The sequence below is a fragment of the Dreissena polymorpha genome, chromosome 5 (assembly GCF_020536995.1).
Source record: "Dreissena polymorpha isolate Duluth1 chromosome 5, UMN_Dpol_1.0, whole genome shotgun sequence".
Taxonomy (NCBI): domain Eukaryota; kingdom Metazoa; phylum Mollusca; class Bivalvia; order Myida; family Dreissenidae; genus Dreissena; species Dreissena polymorpha.
In genome coordinates this window covers 105,940,682-105,954,541 of record NC_068359.1, presented here as the reverse complement: position 1 = coordinate 105,954,541, position 13,860 = coordinate 105,940,682, and the positions used below count along the sequence as shown (strand labels likewise).

Genomic DNA, 13,860 nt, shown 5'->3' with positions numbered 1-13,860 from the left:
ATATTCAAATAAATATATAAAATCATGTTTAATGAGAAAAAAATTGACAAAGGGCTCTTTGTCATTTTTTTTCTCATTAAACATGATTTTATATATTTATTTGAATATATTGGGCTCCTAAAAAATATGTATATGAAAAATACTATCCTGGGTACGTTACTTCCACCTGTGTCGGGGCCTACTGTGCCCTGATCTTAATGTATATGCATTCACACCCAGCCCATATGGTGGCCAGTGACCTGTGCATAATTGTGCTTATAACAAACTTATGTTGTATTGGTATAAATTGGTTCTCATTATGCTAAGAACATTGTATGTACAATCACAGGGTCATTTGTTGTTATTTTTTGTTTACATGATATATGTATGGTTCCCATTGTGTCATATCATATTCAATACGTACTTTCATATGCTGGTTTACAAGTTAATATTTTATTTATCTCTTAACTTTATAATTGCTACCATTATTTACTACAAATAACTGGAATATAACCAACTGAAAATGTTGATACTTAAATTGAATAATAACTACTAACTTTAATAAAATATTCACTACATGTTTATATAATAACTAATTCCCTGACTAGTGTGACAACTATTCTCCGGCTGTTTTCATTAGACTTGGAATGTATAGAGCAGCTGTAGCAGGATGCAGTCTCAATCCCGCTGTACAGGGTCTACTGGCAGGCATACAGATCTCTGACAGATTTAAACAGTCGGATGCAGGTTGCATTTCTTCTGTGAAAATCTACAGATGGCCATCTCCACAGTCTGGAAAGCTATGTTATCTCAGCAAGGCAGCATTGCATAAATAATTAAAATGTCCCCAACAATTTCTGAGCTGAATATCTGAATCTGAATTTGTTTCTGTCAAGATCTACTGTAGATTGATAAGAAAACATTATATTTTTTGCAAAAGTCTCTTCAATTCTTTCGTTGGAATATTGAATGGTTCAAGTCACTTCATTAAAAGGCTGTCAATTTTTATTCAATCTAAATGTTCGTTGGTTAATTGTTAACATTTGTCAGCAAGACATTCCAACTTTCAATAATAGAGGCCACAGTTAATTTGAGTCCACTGTACAAGAAATTCATGCCTCATTAAGCATATTGACAGTAAGAACTGGAGCAAAAAAAAAGAACTAATGTATATTTTTATTTTTAGCTTTTGGGACTGCCCTGTGGCGGTCATGCGTCTCGGGTATATCTTTCATTCAAACTAAATTTCTTCCTAAACTTCTAAGCAGCTTTTAACAAAACTTCACAGAAAAAATCCTCGGCTAACTCTTAAAGTTATCGAAATCATTTCCGTCTGCAGCTTCAATAAGTCAATACAGCAAAAACTTGATTTTTAAAATTAAAACTTTTAAATCTAATATATGTTGAAAATAATTATGGTGTTCAAATCATAATAGTGATTCTCAACAAAGTTTGTTAAAATTATTCAATTTGCGTCTATGAAAGGTCCACAGTCATTGCTAAGTGCGGCAAAAGACAGGTGTGGTATGTGACCTGAACGACTGTGTGAGACAGGTTAAGTAGATGTATTTTAATGTACATGCTACACATATTGCATAGGGGTATACCCAAGCAAATAGAAACCTGGCTTGAAGAAATACTATCCTATCTCCTCTCACTGAAATGGGGTCATTTTAAACATTCAATGATTTATGGTTATATGATAGTCTTTAATATATGTCAATACAATTCAGAATTTTATAAATTATGACTGTCTGGTATTTGCACATTATAAAAACAGTTATGTTGATTTTCAAACAAAACCTCAAGCCAGATAATTTCAGATGCATAAAACATGGTAAAAGTTATTCCTCAGCAAAGCAGTACAAAATATGTTAAAAGAGCACCAATACAAAGTAAATTGCTTTATTAAAATTAAGTCCATATTTGGAACAGAATAAAATGGGGTTTTCACAGGAAGTGGAAAGATCAAGAATTCAATAGGTGGGTGTTGCGCTCTGCTCTTTTGCGGTTTGCCTCTCTAGAATGGTCGAACACACAAATGTGAAAATCTGTTGAAATTTCGGAAATGTTAGCAAATATTCAATCGCCAATGAAGAAACTATGCTTAAAAAACTTATTTACCAGGGTTGTTCAAAGAAAGTCCCTTATTTATTAAATTGTAAAAAAATGTCACAAGACTTGTCATACTTTCCACCCTGCCCCTTTTTAGCAGCCTTGTGTGATCCTTTCCCTTGTTACATAGTCTTGTATCATAGGATGCGGTCCCTAGTTACATAGTCTTGTATCATAGGATGTGGTCCCTAGTTACATAGTCTTGTATCATTGGATGTGGTCCCTAGTTACATAGTCTTGTATCATAGGATGCAGTCCCTAGTTACATAGTCTTGTATCATAGGATGTGGTCCCTAGTTTATACATGGTCTTGTATCATAGGATGTGGTCCCTAGTTACATAGTCTTGTATCATAGGATGTGGTCTCTAGTTACATAGTCTTGTATCATAGGATGCAGTCCCTTGTTTAATACATAGTCTTGTATCATTATATGTGGTATTAACTTCCTACTCAAGTGCATGCATGGAATGCCAATGACATGGCCAAATGGGCTCTTACACAAGTGCAATGATATAGCTAACCAGTGTTCCATAACGGGTTCATTCATTAGTCACATCCTTGGTATCTTGATCGTTATATATCTGTGCAATTTAATTCCTCTACATCTTGACAACGCATTGAATAAACACTGAGATTAACACTCGAAGATTAACCTTGTATCAGTTGATGTCAATCAGCTTTAGTCAATCACTTAATTCTAATAAAGAGATTATGCAATAAAGAATTCTTCTTTGCAAGACAACTCTTAATTTGGACAGTGTGTTAAATTTGATTCCAATTTTTATTGTTATTATTATTATCCACTGCCAAAGGCCGATTTCTGCCTGTCAGTTCCTCGGTCCGTCCGTCTGTCACAAACTTTTCAGGGCTATAATAACTCTTTAGGCCTTATTTTCTGCCCAATCTTTATGAAACTTCGGTAACATTTGGTCTAAGTATTTCTCCACAAAGTGAAATATGATTCCATTTCATTGAAAAACACGACTGCAATTAGTCGCGCTTGTTTTCCTCATCTGGCTTAAATCAAAGCATTTGAAATCTTAGGGATCTACACTACCTGCTCAAAACATTAACGTTATTAGGGATCTACACTACCTGCTCAGAACAGTAACGTTATAAGGGATCTACACTACCTGCTCAGAACATTAACGTTATTAGGAATCTACACTACCTGCTCAGAACATTAATGTTATTAGGGATCTACACTACCTGCTCAGAACATTAACATTATTAGGGATCTACACTACCTGCTCAGAACATTAATGTTATTAGGGATCTACACTACCTGCTCAGAACATTAATGTTATAAGGGATCTACACTACCTGCTCAGAACATTAATGTTATTAGGGATCTACACTACCTGCTCAGAACAGTAACATTATTAGGGATCTACACTACCTGCTCAGAACATTAACGTTATTAGGGATCTACACTACCGGTTCAGAACAGTAACATTATTAGGGATCTACACTACCTGCTCAGAACATTAACGTTATTAGGGATCTACACTACCTGTTCAGAACAGTAACATTATTAGGGATCTACACTACCTGCTCAGAACATTAACGTTATTAGGGATCTACACTACCTGCTCAGAACATTAATGTTATTAGGGATCTACACTACCTGCTCAGAACAGTAACGTTATTAGGGATTTACACTACCTGTTCAGAACAGTAACATTATTAGGGATCTACACTACCTGCTCAGAACAGTAACATTATTAGGGATCTACACTACCTGCTCAGAACAGTAATGTTATTAGGAATCTACACTACCTGCTCAAAACAGTAATGTTTTTAGGGTTCTCAGGCGGGCGCCTTAGGGGCTTTGGCTTTCTTGTTCAACCCTAAATTTGTACTGTAATTGTTGTGTTTGTCTTTTCAAAATTAACAGCATAGTATTAGCCACCATCCTCTGTTGTTGGCATGGTTATCTTTCCAAGGCATATTAACAACAGATTCAGTCATTATTAGTTTTCCAATATCCCTGACCCAGTAAAGGAGTGTGGAAGTTTGAAAAGGTCACCATAAGGCTTAATCTGAAATGAAAGGCACTTTATCACACAATTTTGTAAGTTTGCAACTAGCCTTGTGAAATAAACATCATTTCAATGGACCTGTTCACAGAATGGCAAATTGAACTTTAACCCATTTTGTTTAGGTTGAATTTATAAATAAAAAAGTATGTTAAGTTTCAAATGTAGATAAGGCATATAAATTGTGTGACAGTTTTCCTGTGAACTAGATTGAGGTGTTAGATATTTCGTACTTACTTTTTCTGCCCTTTTGGTCTGAAAAATCAACTGATTGTCAACCCCAGGACAGCATAGCTTCTCATTATCTGTATCCCTTGGTCATGCATGCTTGATGGTCCTGGCCTAGTGGACCGAGATGTTGGCCTGGTAAGGCAGGTCTACAGAGTGGCTTTATTAGCCACATTGTTATATGAGGATACCAATCCTGAACATAGCATGGTTAAGAAATCACATTTAGAAGTTAAAACCATTAGGGTTCTACTATAAATGACTGTCATACCATTATAACCCTGGTATTGTGCTGGCTATGATAAGATCAAGCAGTTAAAAGAATACTTACAGAAGCAAGACGATCATTCATAATTGTTTTGTAAGCTTGAGCCTTAAGGTACACATACAGTACACCACTCATTGTCAGTCACAAAGGACACTTCAATGTACTGGATGTGTCATTATCCACTTTATCCTACAGCTAAATGATTTTTTAGAAGGTCAAACTGTGGGTGTCAGATAAACTTGTGTTTTTCATACCTTCAAGCCTTGATCCTGCTCTAGAATGAACATAGCAGACACATTTGTTGGGCCTTTCATTTCCTGTTTAAGGTCAAAATTTAATGCTGTTTTTGACTTGAAGACATTTCAACTTGTCATAATATATAAACATCCTCATTCATTTGTTCTTAAATTTGAATATATACATGAAATTAAAGGGGCCGTCCAACAGATTTTGGCATGTATTAAAGCTTGTCGTTAACTGCTTTTAATGCTTTATATTGATAAATTTAAACATTTGAACTAAAAATCTCCAGTAAAAAATAAGAAAACAATTTAAAAAAAAGAAGAAAAAACGTTAACCTCCACAGGGCTTGAACCACTGACCCCTAGAGTCATGGAAGCTTGGAGTAAAATGTCTCCCGACTTTACCACTCGATCATCCACGCTCACGTCAAATGCAGAGGTATTTTTTAGCTATATAAGCAATCCTTGTAGTTTCCCAAAATATCGATTCGCGTCGAACGACGCTTTAATCTGTTGGACAGTCCCTTTAGTGTTTACATTTCAAATTAATAATATCGTATAAGAATCATAGCCTAAGTTATCAATCCAATACAGTATTTCTATTTAAAAAAAACAACTTATAGCGTACTTTTGTGTTTAGGAAAGATTTTTATAATTCAATGTGAATTACAATTATTGGAATATATTGCTCAACTGAAACGGATTACTGTAATGACTAAGTTTTTGGACACTTAAAAATAATTATTTGTTTTCATGTCAGAAAATTTAGATACGGAAAATATTTAAAAATTAGAGACAAAAATTAAATGTCAGAAAATTATAATAATATTAAAATAAAAGCGATAAATCAATGCACAATAGTGTTTTCGCTTTGGATTTCAAATGTAAATACAACTTCACAGCTTTGCTAACTCTTGCCTGAAATGATACAGAATAAAAAAGTAAAAACATTAAACATACTGCTTCTTTAATAGGAAGATATCATTTAGAATGCTGTTGGGTGAAGCGATTGTTTTCTTTTGGTATACATAGTCATTTACCCAATTACGCAAATGTTATGGTCCATTGTCCTCAGGCATGCATCTGCCAGGTTTTATGACCTTAATCCGCTTGTAAAAATCAATGATCGAAGTGTCACAAGATAAGCAAATACAGGGCCGAAATCTGGTAAAATAGCCTTGTAAAATGTTTGTCCGAAAGTTTATAGTCATTAATGATGGATGAAAACGTGCATGTCGGAAAATTAAGAGTCATGAAAAAATATTTTGGCTCAAAAAGGGGTTGTCCCAGAGCTTAGAGTGTCCGAAAACACTTATGAGTAATTACGGTAGACTGTATTTGAGATTTCTTTAAGCCTCGCTGTCTTAACCTTTCTTCAACTTGTCAAATTAATTAAAGTATAAAAAAAAAAACACTAACTTAAATTCTCTACTTCACCTCACAGTAGAAAATTGCAAAACATTTTGTCAAAACATTTTTCATTCATGTATTGTATGTCCTTAAGAAACTATATTAACTCATCTCCATTTGTGGGCATCATGCCAGTGTTGCTTGGGGCGAAGTCTACTGACTGGAGATGACCAGAGTGGATGTGGGAGGGGGCCATTAGTCGAATTAGGAACCTAGTAATCTGCCAACACACTGTTCACAACAAAATGTTTAACACAGGGTGTTACAAATGTTGTGAACTTTGCAGTCCTCTACTGCATCAGGGCTTATTTTCTTGATTTGGGGAAAGGGTCTTTCCTGCCATTTTGGGTAAACAATTATCGACAAAACTGAAAAAGAGGAAGAAATTTCCTAAGGTAAGCTTGAAATTTGGGGAAAATTGCATCATTTTAAATAAATTCTCTTAGAGGAAAGTGGCCTAAATATGGCCCTTGCAAAAGCAGGGAGAAAAGATCTGATGTAACTTAGTCAACATGCTATATACCATGGGCCATTTTGGATAATCACACAATAATCCTGTTAAAACATTAAAGGGGCCTTTTCACGTTTTGGTAAATTGGCAAAATTGAAAAAAAATGGTTTCAGATTCGTAAATTTTTGTTGTAGTCATGGTATTTGTGAGGAAACAGTTATACTGAACATTAACTATGCTCTAAAATATAATCCATTATATGCATCTTTTGAAGATTTAAAAACCTGAAAATTATAAAGCCTTGCAACGCGAAACAATTGAATAATTTGGAGAGTTCTGTTGTTGTCGTTATATTTTGTGATACTATGAGGATTGCTTATATAAAGCATAAAATACATCACTCAGTCTATGAGCACGGATGGCCAAGTGGTCTAAGCGATAGACTTTTACTCCAGGGGTCAGTTGTTCGAGTCCGATTGCGGGTTACTTTTTCTCTTTCTGTAATTGTATTCTTTTTTTTTTTACTGGATCATTTTAGATCCAATGTTTCCATTTATCAATATAAAGCATTTAATGACAAACTTCAATACATGCCAAAATCTGTGAAAAGGCCCCTTTAATGACAACTATTTTGGTAATTATTTTACCACATTACACTAAATAGATATTGTATTAATATTTTCATAGTAATGCAAGTTTAATTGTCAAAATATGGATACTTTGTTTTACTTATTTATTTTAAGTGGAAACTTTAAAAGTCCTATATGAAACTGTAAGGTACATGTTTGGGAAAATGTTCTCTTAAAGGACAAGGCCAAGAAGTGTACATATTTAGCATATAACATCATTTGGTGGTCCCATTCTTATGTAACATGCCATGTTACTTTACACTTTTTCTTTAAATTATGCCACTTGGGTCAAAGCTGACTACCCGCAAGAGGTCAAATGGTATTTATAGATCAATAGAAAATCTTTTCTGAAAACACTGAGGGCGCAGAGGTTTGGTACTGAAAACACTGAGGGCGCAGAGGTTTGGTACTGAAAACACTGAGGGCGCAGAGGTTTGGTACTGAAAACACTGAGGGCGCAGAGGTTTGGTACTGAAAACACTGAGGGCGCAGAGGTTTGGTACTGAAAACACTGAGGGCCCAGAGGTTTGGTACTGAAAACACTGAGGGCGCAGAGGTTTGGTACTGAAAACACTGAGGGCGCAGAGGTTTGGTACTGAAAACACTGAGGGCGCAGAGGTTTGGTACTGAAAACACTGAGGGCCCAGAGGTTTGGTACTGAAAACACTGAGGGCGCAGAGGTTTGGTACTGAAAACACTGAGGGCGCAGAGGTTTGGTACTGAAAACACTGAGGGCGCAGAGATTTGGTACTGAAAACACTGAGGGCGCAGAGGTTTGGTACTGAAAACACTGAGGGCCCAGAGGTTTGGTACTGAAAACACTGAGGGCGCAGAGGTTTGGTACTGAAAACACTGAGGGCGCAGAGGTTTGGTACTGAAAACACTGAGGGCGCAGAGGTTTGGTACTGAAAACACTGAGGGCCCAGAGGTTTGGTACTGAAAACACTGAGGGCGCAGAGGTTTGGTACTGAAAACACTGAGGGCGCAGAGGTTTGGTACTGAAAACACTGAGGGCGCAGAGGTTTGGTACTGAAAACACTGAGGGCGCAGAGGTTTGGTACTGAAAACACTGAGGGCCCAGAGGTTTGGTACTGAAAACACTGAGGGCCCAGAGGTTTGGTACTGAAAACACTGAGGGCCCAGAGGTTTGGTACTGAAAACACTGAGGGCCCAGAGGTTTGGTACTGAAAACACTGAGGGCCCAGAGGTTTGGTACTGAAAACACTGAGGGCGCAGAGGTTTGGTACTGAAAACACTGAGGGCCCAGAGGTTTGGTACTGAAAACACTGAGGGCCCAGAGGTTTGGTACTGAAAACACTGAGGGCCCAGAGGTTTGGTACTGAAAACACTGAGGGCGCAGAGGTTTGGTACTGAAAACACTGAGGGCCCAGAGGTTTGGTACTGAAAACACTGAGGGCGCAGAGGTTTGGTACTGAAAACACTGAGGGCCCAGAGGTTTGGTACTGAAAACACTGAGGGCCCAGAGGTTTGGTACTGAAAACACTGAGGGCGCAGAGGTTTGGTACTGAAAACACTGAGGGCCCAGAGGTTTGGTACTGAAAACACTGAGGGCGCAGAGGTTTGGTACTGAAAACACTGAGGGCCCAGAGGTTTGGTACTGAAAACACTGAGGGCGCAGAGGTTTGGTACTGAAAACACTGAGGGCGCAGAGGTTTGGTACTGAAAACACTGAGGGCCCAGAGGTTTGGTACTGAAAACACTGAGGGCGCAGAGGTTTGGTACTGAAAACACTGAGGGCCCAGAGGTTTGGTACTGAAAACACTGAGGGCCCAGAGGTTTGGTACTGAAAACACTGAGGGCCCAGAGGTTTGGTACTGAAAACACTGAGGGCCCAGAGGTTTGGTACTGAAAACACTGAGGGCGCAGAGGTTTGGTACTGAAAACACTGAGGGCCCAGAGGTTTGGTACTGAAAACACTGAGGGCGCAGAGGTTTGGTACTGAAAACACTGAGGGCCCAGAGGTTTGGTACTGAAAACACTGAGGGCCCAGAGGTTTGGTACTGAAAACACTGAGGGCCCAGAGGTTTGGTACTGAAAACACTGAGGGCCCAGAGGTTTGGTACTGAAAACACTGAGGGCGCAGAGGTTTGGTACTGAAAACACTGAGGGCCCAGAGGTTTGGTACTGAAAACACTGAGGGCGCAGAGGTTTGGTACTGAAAACACTGAGGGCGCAGAGGTTTGGTACTGAAAACACTGAGGGCCCAGAGGTTTGGTACTGAAAACACTGAGGGCGCAGAGGTTTGGTACTGAAAACACTGAGGGCCCAGAGGTTTGGTACTGAAAACACTGAGGGCCCAGAGGTTTGGTACTGAAAACACTGAGGGCCCAGAGGTTTGGTACTGAAAACACTGAGGGCCCAGAGGTTTGGTACTGAAAACACTGAGGGCGCAGAGGTTTGGTACTGAAAACACTGAGGGCGCAGAGGTTTGGTACTGAAAACACTGAGGGCCCAGAGGTTTGGTACTGAAAACACTGAGGGCGCAGAGGTTTGGTACTGAAAACACTGAGGGCCCAGAGGTTTGGTACTGAAAACACTGAGGGCCCAGAGGTTTGGTACTGAAAACACTGAGGGCCCAGAGGTTTGGTACTGAAAACACTGAGGGCGCAGAGGTTTGGTACTGAAAACACTGAGGGCCCAGAGGTTTGGTACTGAAAACACTGAGGGCCCAGAGGTTTGGTACTGAAAACACTGAGGGCCCAGAGGTTTGGTACTGAAAACACTGAGGGCCCAGAGGTTTGGTTCTGAAAACACTGAGGGCCCAGAGGTTTGGTACTGAAAACACTGAGGGCCCAGAGGTTTGGTACTGAAAACACTGAGGGCCCAGAGGTTTGGTACTGAAAACACTGAGGGCCCAGAGGTTTGGTACTGAAAACACTGAGGGCCCAGAGGTTTGGTACTGAAAACACTGAGGGTCCCAGAGGTTTGGTACTGAAAACACTGAGGGCCCAGAGGTTTGGTACTGAAAACACTGAGGGCCCAGAGGTTTGGTACTGAAAACACTGAGGGCCCAGAGGTTTGGTACTGAAAACACTGAGGGCCCAGAGGTTTGGTACTGAAAACACTGAGGGCCCAGAGGTTTGGTACTGAAAACACTGAGGGCGCAGAGGTTTGGTACTGAAAACACTGAGGGCCCAGAGGTTTGGTACTGAAAACACTGAGGGCCCAGAGGTTTGGTACTGAAAACACTGAGGGCCCAGAGGTTTGGTAATGAAAACACTGAGGGCCCAGAGGTTTGGTACTGAAAACACTGAGGGCGCAGAGGTTTGGTACTGAAAACACTGAGGGCGCAGAGGTTTGGTACTGAAAACACTGAGGGCCCAGAGGTTTGGTACTGAAAACACTGAGGGCGCAGAGGTTTGGTACTGAAAACACTGAGGGCCCAGAGGTTTGGTACTGAAAACACTGAGGGCGCAGAGGTTTGGTACTGAAAACACTGAGGGCGCAGAGGTTTGGTACTGAAAACACTGAGGGCGCAGAGGTTTGGTACTGAAAACACTGAGGGCCCAGAGGTTTGGTACTGAAAACACTGAGGGCCCAGAGGTTTGGTACTGAAAACACTGAGGGCCCAGAGGTTTGGTACTGAAAACACTGAGGGCCCAGAGGTTTGGTACTGAAAACACTGAGGGCGCAGAGGTTTGGTACTGAAAACACTGAGGGCCCAGAGGTTTGGTACTGAAAACACTGAGGGCGCAGAGGTTTGGTACTGAAAACACTGAGGGCGCAGAGGTTTGGTTCTGAAAACACTGAGGGCCCAGAGGTTTGGTACTGAAAACACTGAGGGCCCAGAGGTTTGGTATTTTGTATGTATCATAGAAGTCTTTTATCAAATCTATTCATGTTTAACAAAGTGGTCAAAATTGGCCCAGGCCTATGGGTAAATTATTTCTCTTATTGTGCAAACTTTTCAAAAATCTCCCAGCTAAGATCACAATGTGAGTTCAGGTTAGGGAATGAGAACCGTAATTTCCCTCGTGGTAAATTATTATGTTCTACCTTGGTAATATTAGTACATTCATAAAGGATCTATGATCAGTATATTCAACTGTACTACATGTAATGGGTACTCTTGATGGTGAATTTTAAACAAATTTGAAACAATTAACTAATATATAAGTAACATTTTTTGCCATATCATCACGAAACTTGCTAAGAAGATTTGTTTTGAAGATAACCAAGCCAGGTTAGAAATGAGGAAGGATAGTTGAAAAACATGGCTGGCAATGGGGATAGGCAGTTTTTCTTATATATATATATTGCTTTTGTTCTCAGAAGTCCTTTTTTACCTTTTCTTTAGGGATTGGTTTCATTCAGTATAAAATGACTTACTTAACATAAAATATAAATAATGCATTCTGGATTTGTACTCATCCAACATATAGTTGTATCCATTATTTCCATTAAATCGAGAGGCAGTTGGTCTTTCCCAGATTATGACAATTATTCCTGTGGCACAGCTCTTCAGAACAGGTTCTACACTTAGCTTTGCTCTTTATGCTTGGGTGTAATTACCATGTCAGATAGTAATACAGATTGCTACCCATGTTATTTCCAGTGTAATAATTCAGCATTTCCTAGTTTTAATGACTAATAGTTTTGTAAGTGGGTAACATTCTCAAATGGATTTACTTCGTAATTCTTTTAAGACTCGGTATTGGTACAATATACTCAGTTTCTCTGCATGCACCTTGCTTGTTTGTTCACTTTTTTCAAGTACAAAACAATATGTGAAAACAGGTAACTTGTTAGTGAATAAATACTATCTGGGTGTAAAGGCAATTCAACTCAGATCTTTGGAGGACTGTAGTACAGTGATGACTTTGACACTTCATTTGATAAAGAATCAAACTTTAAAAATAACAAAAGCTCAACTAGTATACATTTAAACGTTAACAAGTAACAGCTGATTGGTCTTATATAAAATATTACTGTAAAGCCAATTCTTAGTGTTTGGACACTATCTTTATGGTTTGTCACGGAGACCTCATGGCATCCTTGGCAATCTTGCCTGTCTTGGGTAACCATACAAATGCAGTTAGAACACTCATGTGTGACCTGTGTGTAAATCATATGTTTGTAGCAATAATACCAGCGAAGAAAGTATCACCATACATTTAAAGGGCTTATTGGGCTCTTGTGGCAGAATTAAGACAGTGGCAGTGAACACCTTATAATTAGGATTTTTGAAATAAAAAAAACATATTTTATGTTAAAAATAACTTTTTTTTCTCAGGTCGTTCATTATTTTAATAAATGTTTAATAATATATTTTTACACATGAACCACAAAATTGAACAATTTCATTTACCAAAATAAGGTTATTGCTCAATGTAAACTTAATGCATGTGATCGAAATTCTGTTTTACCTAAAACTAGGACGCCTTGGAGTTCAACCACCAGGTCAAGACTGAAACCTTCTGGTCTTCAAGAAGATAAAACTATTTCCCCTTTAATTGCAAAACCTTAGGTAAATAAAGCAAAACTTGTATGTTTTTTTGCTTTTGTTTTACTAAACAATTTTAACATGATTCATATCCAAAGAGAAAAAAATGTCAGGATGCTTTCACAAAATCTGAAAAACAGACAAGTTGATTTAGTGTCAGATTGCAAAACAGGCAAATACTTTATTAAGCTAGAAAAGAAAGCCCACATAATTTAAGACAAATATTAAAAGCACTTTGTTTCACAAAATTGATCGTTTGCCTTTCATATTTTTTATGCAAAGTTGATTGATTGATTGATGTTAATTTTCATTTACACAATTTTACAATCGCCAAAGTCATTATCGTGATAATGCAGAAATAGAATGGATTCCTGGTTTTATTGAGGTGATGCAGCTAATCCTTGACAGACCATGGACAAAAATGTCAGTTAATCCAAATGTGCGTTTTTGAGTGTGGTGAATAGAAGGCAATAAAAAAGGTTAATGTCTTCCCACACAATCTATTGTGAATAACTTAAATCTCAGGGCATATGCTAACTCTTTAGAACAATTTAGAAATACACCAACCACTGAGGGCCGCCTCCCATACTAGGTTTAATGAAGATGAAGTGATACATTATGAAAAGCATAAACATTTCAATATACAATTGTGTAGGCCCTCAAAATTAAAGTGTGCATCTACCTAAATAAGTGACCTCTGAGAATATATGACAAGAACGGGCATAACAATGTGGGGAGTTATATAATACTGTGTATCCCTTGTGAAGACCTTGCACAGTTAAAGAATCAACAGATGGACCACAACATCATTCAATTCACATGTACTGGAATGCTCAGCAATCTTAAGTTTCATCTTTAGATCAAACTAATCACATCAGTGGTCCCAACTCACCACAACATCATTCAATTCACATGTACTGGAATGCTCAGCAATCTTAAGTTTCATCTTTAGATCAAACTCATCACATCAGTGGTCCCAACTCACCACAATCATCAGTGTTTATTTCCAAGTCATGCCTTAGCCTAAGCTGTCT

The 13,860-nt window shown here is 38.4% G+C and overlaps 1 protein-coding gene across 5 annotated transcripts in view; it reads left to right on the top strand.

Annotated features, from left to right (window-relative positions):
- LOC127881858 (basement membrane-specific heparan sulfate proteoglycan core protein-like) overlaps window positions 1-13,860 on the top strand; it is a 198,207-nt gene that overhangs the window by 1,209 nt on the left and 183,138 nt on the right. The gene's annotated exons all lie outside the window — the stretch shown is intronic.